Here is a 10,852-nt window from a genome sequence, read left to right as displayed (position 1 = left end):
ATGCGTAACATAATTACAAATCATATTTAAGATTAAGTAATCTATAAGAAAAGTTGAATAATGATTATTTAGTGTGATCAAAGATTTGAACAATAAAATAGATGGAAAATGCCTCGATAATGTCATGTAAGAACAAAGTCTCTTGATCATCAAGTAGGGGCAGAAACTGCAGCAAATGGGAGTTTTCAAGAGAAACCATTCTATCTTTTATTGAATTATTCTCGAGTTTAGTGACTATTAGGTATCCCAGTAAGGACATCAAATGATGTTTTCTAATGTAAGTCAATAGAATACTGTATATATTGATAATTGGTTGTGCTTTGCTCATCTATTATACAATTATAAACAACTAGTTTTAATACTAAATTGAGAAAAAATGTCAAAGCTAACTAGTTCTCCACCTTGCGAAGAACATGTATTATATTAATGTATAACTATATAAGGTCAACCACAAAAAGTTTACATGATTCACACCTCACCAGCAAGTTGGAATCAATTACAGTTAAATCTTTCTATAACAGCATCTCTATATGACAACCATTCACTAGAAAATTCAAGTTTTTCTCGGAACTGATTTTTATGTTATGTTACAATATATGTCCTTTATAATAACACTTCACTATAGCAGCCAAAAAATATTGAAACAAACGAGGCTGTTACAAAGAGGTTTGATTCTATATGAATCATCACGGACCATGTCGGGGTATTGAAGCTCATCTAATGTAATGTGTGCCTTGCTGAGCACATCTCAACGATGTATTTTGTTCGTGAGAGTTCATCATATATTGACAAAATTTACGTTGATTATCTACCTACAACAATCCTCCTTCTTTATTCGAGCTTAGGACCGACAATATGAGCAAACTCACACGGTGGAATTAACCAACCTAACTAGCTATACATAGAAAGAAACAGTCATATAAGAAATATGAAACAATAAGAAAATTCCATACTGGAATTAATAAATAGAATTAAACTTTAGCCTGCAACATGAGACAGCTAGAGCTAGCCATTAGATAATCCAATTATTGGAAAATTACATCAATTTCTCCCAACAAAAACAACAACAACCTGAGTCAAACTTAAACCTTTTGTATTTCCAATATCTATAATAACCATAGGACATATATATCAAGCTATAACAAGAAGATCAAAAGTTCAATAAAAATGAAAAAAAGGAGAAGATGATGATCAAGTGGTAATCACTGACTTAGTTTATAAGGTGAAATAAGGTGAGAAAACTTAAGAGGGGATTTTATAGCTTTTGTTCTAGTATTGGTAATTTAATTAATTAACAAAGGTGAGAAAGTGTAATTTGAATGGATATTCCATCTTTTGCTTAATACACATTGATTAATAATGCGTTCATATCTCAACATTAATGTGTAAGAATTTATTGTCAAAATGTCAATCTCTTTCAATATGAATCTATCTAAAAAAACTCGAAGGGAAGAAATTGCATGTTTCTCTCTCTATCTCTCTCTCTTTGTGTGTGTGTGTGTCCGTTTGTGATAATCACTGACTTAGTTTTAGACATCAAGTGGTATACAAGATTGATTTAAACAAATACAAGAAGGTGTGCATAGTTAAGTGCTAGCATTACACTTTATGATAGGTCTTGATATAAAGTTGAACTTTTGTTAGTAACTTGGTTATGTAGAATAAAAGATGAAATCTGGAAGAGTAATAGCCTGTTTCACCGAGCTTCTCTAATCCTAAAAGCACTTTTTTTTTTAAAAAAAAAACAATAATTTTTTTTAAAAGTTAAGGTGTTTGGCCAAGCTTTTGGAAAAAAAAAAAGAAGGACTTTTGAGCAGAAGCAGAAGCAGTTTTGGAGAAGCAGAAAAAANAGGGGAACAAACCTCAAAGCCTACAAGAGCCTCATTGAAGATTATTTTGCAAGTAAGGCGCCGAGGACGTCGCCAACTCAGGTGCGGGAGACTGTCATGGGCGGCTTTCCAGCCATGCCCCATGACCCCTTGGGCGCGCCCCGTGGCGTCCTAGCGAACCTCCCAATGCCTAGCGCCACGGACGGCCCCGTGGTCTTGGCCGCGCCAAGTGACAAGCGCGCAGGTGCCTCTGTCGCCCCACCGATATCCCTCGCGAGCGCCAAGCCGCAGGCAGAAGCCAACAGCGTCGCGCGCGCAGACAACGCCGCGCGCGCAGACCGTGATGCCAAAGACACTGCTGCTGACAACGGACCTGCTGCTGCCTTATAGAAAACTAAGTCATTTTCATTGTAAATATAGAGTAGTTTTATTTCATGTACTTCCATTATGTTTCTCTAGCTTAGTCAAGTCTAGTCTTGTAACTTTGGATTATTTTTTTTAAGTACTATTAGGGGGGATCAAGCAATCAAAACTTTCTAGCAAGCAAGCAATTCTCTGTACTGGTGTCTCTGCCCCTCGACACCGCGTTGCTTTTCTGTAATAGCTTTCATTAATGCAATCAAGCTTTCTTTCATTCTGAATTCTCACTTCTGTTCTCTCAATTGCTCTTGACATTGGTTTTCCCGTACGGCACTGACAATCTCGTCTAGCGTACGGAGGGGACCTCAGTTGGCGGACAGCAACTGCACTGACATCAGTTGCCTAGCCTTACGTCGCCCTTCCAAGGAATCTCAGGAAGGCGCCGCGTAACAGTTGGTATCAGAGCCTAGGCTCGACATCGGACGAGGGAACGTATTGACATACCACCATTTCTGACCATGGTGAATCATGGGGACCGCATTGCGGCCCTCGAAAGGACGGTTGAGGTATTACGGCCTATTATGGATACGGTGCCTGAACTAAGAACCAGCCTACTGCAAAGGTTGGACGACCTGGACCGCAGGGTGCTTCAGGTCGAAGTTGACGTTGAAAACATCAGTCGCGACTCCGAGGGAGACCGGCAGACGGCAGCCACAGAGGCAGCTGAAATCTTTGAGAAATTCGAGGGGCTCCAACAGGAGCGCACCGAGGATTTAGCCCACAGGGCACAAGAGGCAGAAAAGGTGACTGTCATGCAACAAACCATTGACAAATTGACAGACCAACTCAATGTTGTCAACGCTGCTTTACAGGGCCTACTCCGAGGAGGTGGAAACCAAATCGGAGGTGCTGTGAACACCGCTTCCGCGACAAAGAAACTGAAAATTCCTGAGCCAAAGCCATACAGTGGAGCTAGGAATGCCAAGGAAGTGGAAAACTTCATCTTTGACGTCGAACGGTATTTCGATGCTGTTGGGGATCTGGAGGAAGCTAAGAAGGTAGCAACTGCTGCCATGTATCTTCAGGGTGATGCTAAACTCTGGTGGCGTGTGAAGTACGAAGCCATCAAGGCCGGTGAAGATGCTCTCGAGACATGGGCCGAACTGAAGGCAGCTATACGCCTGCAGTTCTTCCCCGAGAATGTTGAATATAATGCAAGGAGAAAACTACAGGAGCTCCGCCAGACAAAATCAGTGCGGGAATACGTGCGAGAATTCTCCGCACTCATGCTCAGCATACGCGACATGGGGGATAAGGACAAACTCTTCACCTTCATGGAAGGGTTGAAACCTTACGCCCGCGTGGAGCTACAGAGACAAAGGGTGGATTCCCTTCCCAAGGCAATCCAAGCAGCTGAATGCCTTGTTGACTATCAAATGGAAGCTCGAAGGGACAGGCCTCAGCCGCCTGCCCGAGTACGGTTCAAAGGGGGCCAGCCCAGCAGTGGTGGTCATAGCAAAAATGGGGGAGATCGGAACTCAAACAAATCTAGAGCTCCTTCCTCCGGCAGCAACAGTGCTGCGTCAAACAACAATGATCGGGCGAGAAAGCCTCCTTCAGGATGCCGTCATTGCGGCGGTCCACATTGGAACAATGAGTTCCCACATGCACAGATGAATGCCCATCAGGCTATTGATGATGAGATTGATGACGACTCAGACGATGCGGACCAGACTGAACCAGTAGGTGCCTTCAATGCAATTGTGGGTTCCATTTCTGAGGCACTAGCGGAGACCAGTGCTGGTATTCGTAAGAAGAAGGACTCATGTCCCGTCACCAGGAAAGGGAAAAAGAAGGCGAATGAAGAGACTCCTCTTAAACAAGAGAGGACCTTAATGTTCGTCGAGATGAAGGTGAATGGCAAGCCCATTCGGGCTATGATAGACACGGGTGCTACCCACAACTACTTAGCCTCGACTCAGGTGGAGCGCCTTGGACTAGTTGTAGGGAAAGGTAAAGGTAGCGTCAAGGCTATCAACTCACCTCCCCAGCCAGTGGGTGGAATAGCTAAAGAAGTACCGGTGAAGCTTGGGCCTTACGAAGGAAAATTCAACCTGCGAGTGGTGATCATAGATGACTTCGAGTTGATTGTTGGGCTGGAATTCCTAAGGCAAACCAACACCATGCCTGTACCATTTGCAGACATGCTACTGATGATGGGTACCAATAGGGCCAAGCCCTGCATTATCCCGTGCCTGCCCATGAAGATGGACGTTGAGAACATCTCGGCCTTGCAGTTGAAGAAGGGGGTCAAAAGGAATGAACCTATGTTCCTAGCAACCCTCTTCATTGAAGATATAGAACGCTCCTCGGGTCCCATTCCTGAACCCGTGAAAGAGTTACTACTGGAGTTTGAAGATGTCATGCCACAAGACATGCCAAAGTGGCTCCCGCCTAGGCGCACTATGGACCATGAAATTNGGTACTTATTTGCAGGGGTCCATGACCCTCGCCTATTGCAAAAATACATTGGACCCTTGTCCATTGAAAAGCGTATTGGGAAGGTTGCATACCGGGTGGATACCCCAGCTTGGTGGAAAATTCATCCTGTCTTCCATGTCAGTCTCCTGAAACCTTTTCGGGAAGACACGGAGGATCCTTCAAGGAGCCAGCTCACAATACCCAGTATTCGAGGTCCCAATTCAACCGGGAAAAGGCGTGTTGAAGCTATCCTTGATGACAGAGTGATTCATGCCTCAAGGAAAGATCACCAAGAGTTTTTGGTGAAATGGTAGGGCTGTGATGCAGAAGAGAATACTTGGGAGAGGGGAACAAACCTCAAAGCCTACAAGAGCCTCATTGAAGATTATTTTGCAAGTAAGGCGCCGAGGACGTCGCCAACTCAGGTGGGGGAGAATGTCATGGGCGGCTTTCCAGCCATGCCCCATGACCCCTTGGGCGCACCCCGTGGCGTCCTAGCAAACCTCCCAATGCCTAGCGCCACGGACGGCCCCGTGGTCTTGGCCGCGCCAAGTGACAAGCGCGCAGGTGCCTCTGTCGCCCCACCGATATCCCTCGCGAGCGCCAAGCCGCAGGCAGAAGCCAACAGCGCCGCGCGCGCAGACCGCGCGCGCAGACCGTGATGCCAAAGACACTGCTGCTGACAACGGACCTGCTGCTGCCTTATAGAAACTAAGTCATTTTCATTGTAAATATAGAGTAGTTTTATTTCATGTACTTCCATTATGTTTCTCTAGCTTAGTCAAGTCTAGTCTTGTAACTTTGGATTATTTTTTTTAAGTACTATTAGGGGGGATCAAGCAATCAAAACTTTCTAGCAAGCAAGCAATTCTCTGTACTGGTGTCTCTGCCCCTCGACACCGCGTTGCTTTTCTGTAATAGCTTTCATTAATGCAATCAAGCTTTCTTTCATTCTGAATTCTCATTGCTGTTCTCTCAATTGCTCTTGACATTGGTTTTCCCGTACGGCACTGACAATCTCGTCTAGCGTACGGAGGGGACCTCAGTTGGCGGACAGCAACTGCACTGACATCAGTTGCCTAGCCTTACGTCGCCCTTCCAAGGAATCTCAGGAAGGCGCCGCGTAATATTACTTATGATAATATGATATAAGGAAAACACGATAACTTCGTAACTGTCAATTTCCACATCAATGAATGATTAACCAAACTAAACAAATGGCATCATTATGGCTCATGCATTCCTTGTAACTTACGTACTGAGAAAGAAAATTAAAATTATAGATACTACGATCTCAAGAGATAACGTTTACCCACACCGAGCTATCACTAGCAATGAGGATACAATCTAAATGTAATTGTCTCTGTATTATAATATAAATTAACCTTAGATACTTAAAGAAAATCACTATGATTATTGTTTACCCGTAAAACAGTACAGTTGAATTTATACGTGGTTTATAGACAAATGAATCGATTTGATCCTAAAATGATAAATAAATTAGATAACCACCAAAGGATGTGGTGCAGTGGATGGGACTGCTCCTCCCTTAACCAGAAGTCTCGAGTTCGAGCCCTGGGTATGGAAAAATTCTTGGTAGGGAGCGCTTCCCCCCGAATGGGGCCCTACGCAGCGCGAATCCGGATATAGTCGGGCTCCATTGCGGGTACCGGACACCGGGTGGGAAACCAAAAAGAAAAAAATAAATAAATTAGATAGAAAATGTAAGACTTAGCCCTGAAGTCGAGATAAAACAATAGAAATCCTTGTTCCGGGAGAAGAGCTTACCGGGGCAGTAATAACAATATGACTAAGCAAGAAAGTAAAATGGTAAGCTTTTGATAGAATGTAGTGTATGCTTGTCAGAAAATTCGTCCCCTACAATGATGGTAGAGCTCACTATTTATAGTTACACCTAGGGAACAAGGTCCTAGGATCAAGCCCCTCTTAAATGACAATTATGAGGTCCATTGAAGAATGTGTAACGGTAGGCAGTGAATGCCATATCTTTGTAACGGACTGTGCACTTAATACTATAGAATATTCTTCATTAAATGCTATCGAGTAGAAAGCATTTATTTCTCCTTTATGAATATCACTCTCTTCGGTGACAAATGAGGTCGTTGCCTTCGGACCCGACTGTCTTCTGTCTTCGGCTCCACATGTCGCTTTCTCACAGGATCATAAAATATGAACATATTTTACCCTATACAGATAGTCCCCCTGCTTTCTGGTGGCATAAATTTGTGTCACCGGGAAGTTGGTAGGGATATCTTTTTTGGCGGGAAATTCTCTGACCCCATCTAAAAGTTTCTGACGGTTGATTAGACGCACGTCTCTCCACATTTAATGCCCTGAACACGCGTCATCCCACGGTTCAGTACCACTTTTGCTGGTTATCGAGGTAATTATGACCACGATTTTAGCCGCCTATTCCTTTAATCATATGCATCAAACTTCTCCATCTACACTTCATAACTCTCTAAGCCTTTTCGAATTCTCTTTACTCAACTCGAACTTGTCTCCAACTTTCTTTAATCTTCTTCTTTAGAATTTTTTTTTTCTCTCTTCTAGTAACAATGGCTTTTTCTTCCAGAAACCCTAGTTCCTCAAAGAATAAAGGTAAAGCCGATGATGTTTCCCCTCCTACGTCAACACCATTATCCCAAGAAGTCTTGTCACAACTAAAGACTTCGAAGAGAAGTATCCTTCCGCTAACCCTCGCACGTAAGCTGTTGGCGTGTATCCTTCTTCCAGTCGTGCTTCCATCATTCTTGCTGTGAAGGAAGACTACCATTGCCATGGTTTAAACATCATCGCTCCTGACTTGGCGGAGTAGGTAACCTTACCCAAGTAGGGTTTCACGTATTTTTATACGTATCCTTTCACTTTGGGGCCGTTCTCTTTGATTAGGGTGCTTGACTCTGTTATCGCGGAGTTCTGCATCCGTTACTAGGTATGCCTGGCACAAGTAAGTCCTTCTGTGTGGAGGACAGTTGCTTGTCTTCGGCGGCTATGTCAGGAGATGGAAGAGGAGCTAACCATGGCTTGATTAATGAACCTTTATTCCCCCAAGATTTTCTGCGGGGGAATGATAAACTTCAGCAAACGTGGCCACCATGCTCTGCTAACCAGTATGGATGATGACAATGACCGTGGGTGGATGTGAGCACGTGATTTTTGCCCTATGTATGAATTATTCCCAAAAATCAAACAAAAATGATTTTTCCTTATTTTTACAATGTTTGTGAATTTTGTGTCATTTTCTGTTAATTGTTTGTATTTTATTTGTGCATGTTAATTCATATGAAAATACAAAAATACGCACTTGCATTTAGGGGATTTAATTTCATAATTTTAGTATTAACTAGGTATTAGTTAGTTCTAGAACAAAATTAAAGAAAATTGCAAAAATAGTTTCTTCGCACTTTTAATTGTTAATTGTTGCATTTATCTTAAATAGAGTTTTAATAGTTCTAGGAGTTAAATAGTTTAATCAGGTCTTTGTTTTGTTTTAGCATTTTATAAAATAGATAAATAAATATAAAAATACAAAAAAATAAAATAAAATACAAAAGCAAGAAAATACAAAGAAAACAAATTGGTCTCAATAAAATGCCCAAATTGGGCCAAAAATGGTTTAGCCCACCCCAAAAAACCCCTCAAAATCGGACCAAACCACTGGAAACGCCCTGCCCGGTCCAATTGCCCCATACTCAAAACGACGTCGTTTTGAAGTCGTTTAATCATGACCGTCCATTCCCCTAAATCCAATGGCCACGATTGATTCTCGAATTTAAATAAAACTGTCCGAAAATCATACAAAAAACCCAAAACATAACCCACCTTCCTCGTACTCCTTGTAACGCCGGCGTTGCCCTACCGTCCTCCTCCCATCTCCGCCGTCCTCCGCCCTAGCGCCGCCGGCCGGAAATCGCCGCCGGCGGCGGCGATGCTCCGATGGCTACCAAAATTACACCCTAGAACCACCGTTCTCTCCTCTTTTCAACCCCCATCTTAGTCTGTCTCGAATCCCATCCAATCGCCTCGAATATCAGATCTAAACTTTTCCGGCCATGACTCAACTCCTTCCAAACCACCCCAAATTAACACCCTGATACCCTCTCCTCTTCCTTTATCCAACCCCCATGGTATTCTATCTCGAATCTGTCCAGAGCGTCTCGAATATTGAATTGAAATTTTCCGGTAAAAGTCCAAAGTAACCCAATAGAGCCCAGATTAACACCATAAGACCGCCTGGTCTTCCCCTATCAGACCCCCATGGGCGCTTGGCTCAAATGTGACCAGAACAGTTCGAATATCGATTTCAAGTTTTCCGTCGGAACCCTAGATAAGTTTTTCTTCAACGTTTTCCTTTCTTTGTTTAATTTTTTGTCTTTTTGTGCATGTGTTTTCTCGTGGTCAGTCCAATTTCAACAATTAGGTTTAGTCATCGATTGCTTTCTTGGTTGTTTGTTTTCTTCTTTAATCAATCTCCTGTTCTTTTCTTTGTTGGTCCCAATACCTCTTAACTATAGTATAGCCATGGTTTGATAATTCTGACTTTTAATGAAGCAATTAGGTTAGTTTCAGTAGCAATGGTGCATAATTCTGATTTTATTAATTCTAGGAGTTTTAAATTTTCTTTGCTTCATCATCCTTGATTGATTTGGTTTTGATTTCTCTAGATTAATTGTCACTATTTTAATCTTGATCCGATTCTGTTAAATGTTTAAATGATAGCTTAAGTAATAGAACTTTCTGTTATTTGATTAGTTTTAGTAATAATAATAATTTGTTCATGATCTAAACTTGTTAGAATTAGGATCTCTAATGGTTTTTATTGGATGACAATTTGTTAGTTTAATTTCTATTTGTTTTGTTAGTTTAATTTTGTTTTTCCTGATTAGAAATATAGGAATCCATTAATTGTTTTGATGTAGCTGGTCCTTAATTAGGTTTAGGGGACTGCTGGATTTGGTCAGTAATTTCAGGGGATGCTAAGGGTAGTTTAGGCATGGGAAAATGGTAGTTTAATCAGATTTGGTAATTGTTGAAGTAAAGTAAGGGTAGAATAGGAATTATAATGGGTATAGAACCTTCTAGAATGGACTGTAGTGCAGGTTTCAGTAAACTTAGGGTAGTTACTTGTGTAACAAGTCAAGAAACAAGGGGTAGAAAATAGAATTAAGATAGGGACTAATGGGTAAAGTAAAAATCTGAAATTGGACCCTAAGTTTGCCTATAAATAGGCATTCATTTGCCTTGTATAACAAGTTTGGAAACACCTAAACCCCCCCCCCCCCAAAAAAAAAAATAGTCTCTGCAATCTCAACAGATCTGAAATTTGAAATCCAAACTTCAGATCTCCAAAAAATAAAAAGAAAACAAACAGAAAAAGGGCAACGTCGAACCCAAACCACACTGTCATGAACTATTAGATCTAGATGAATCATTTCAATTCAGGTGAAACTTACAACTAATTTGCCGATACCAATTCAAATGCCCATATCAGTGAATCTAAGACTTCTATTCAAATGCAGACAACCAATTATACCCTAGCAGGATCAAAATTGCTACAGTAATATGAATACTACCAAACCAGGTTCACAGGTTGAACTTTTGACTAACATCTCACCAAATCAAGATTCGAGTTCGTATGTTTTAATAAAAATCACTCTGATTCAACAGTCACATAAATACACAAATTAAACAAGTCTACTGAATTATACATAACTACTGAATAACATAACTACCAGGACACAAGTACTAAACCCCATGTACTATCAGCAATAACACAAGTAGCCTTCAATCAACAAACAAATCTTGAACATTCTATTCCCAACTTCCAATGTATACATCAGGTAGTTCAAGTAGTGTACCTGGATTCAAATGAAATTGAAAGGCAGAGAGTCAGCAGCAGTTAGCAACAACTAAAGTCCAACAGTCCCAGACAGCGACAAATAAGAGCAGTTTTGAGCCAAAATCACTTCACAAAAAACCCAGGAATACTTCACAGAAACACAGCACCCAACTGATGGCCCAAATTGACTCGATTAGACCCAAATCCACCATAGTGAATAGTGTATTGCAGAAAAGCCCAGCAATTAGAATAGATGAAGATCAATGCTAAAAAACTCACATTACTCTATAAAATCCAAATGTAATCGTATTTTTGGGAT

Source organism: Nicotiana attenuata, unplaced genomic scaffold, assembly GCF_001879085.1.
Source record: "Nicotiana attenuata strain UT unplaced genomic scaffold, NIATTr2, whole genome shotgun sequence".
In the NCBI taxonomy this organism is placed as follows: domain Eukaryota; kingdom Viridiplantae; phylum Streptophyta; class Magnoliopsida; order Solanales; family Solanaceae; genus Nicotiana; species Nicotiana attenuata.
The sequence above is the reverse complement of the archived record's forward strand: the minus strand, read 5'-3'. Positions refer to the sequence as shown.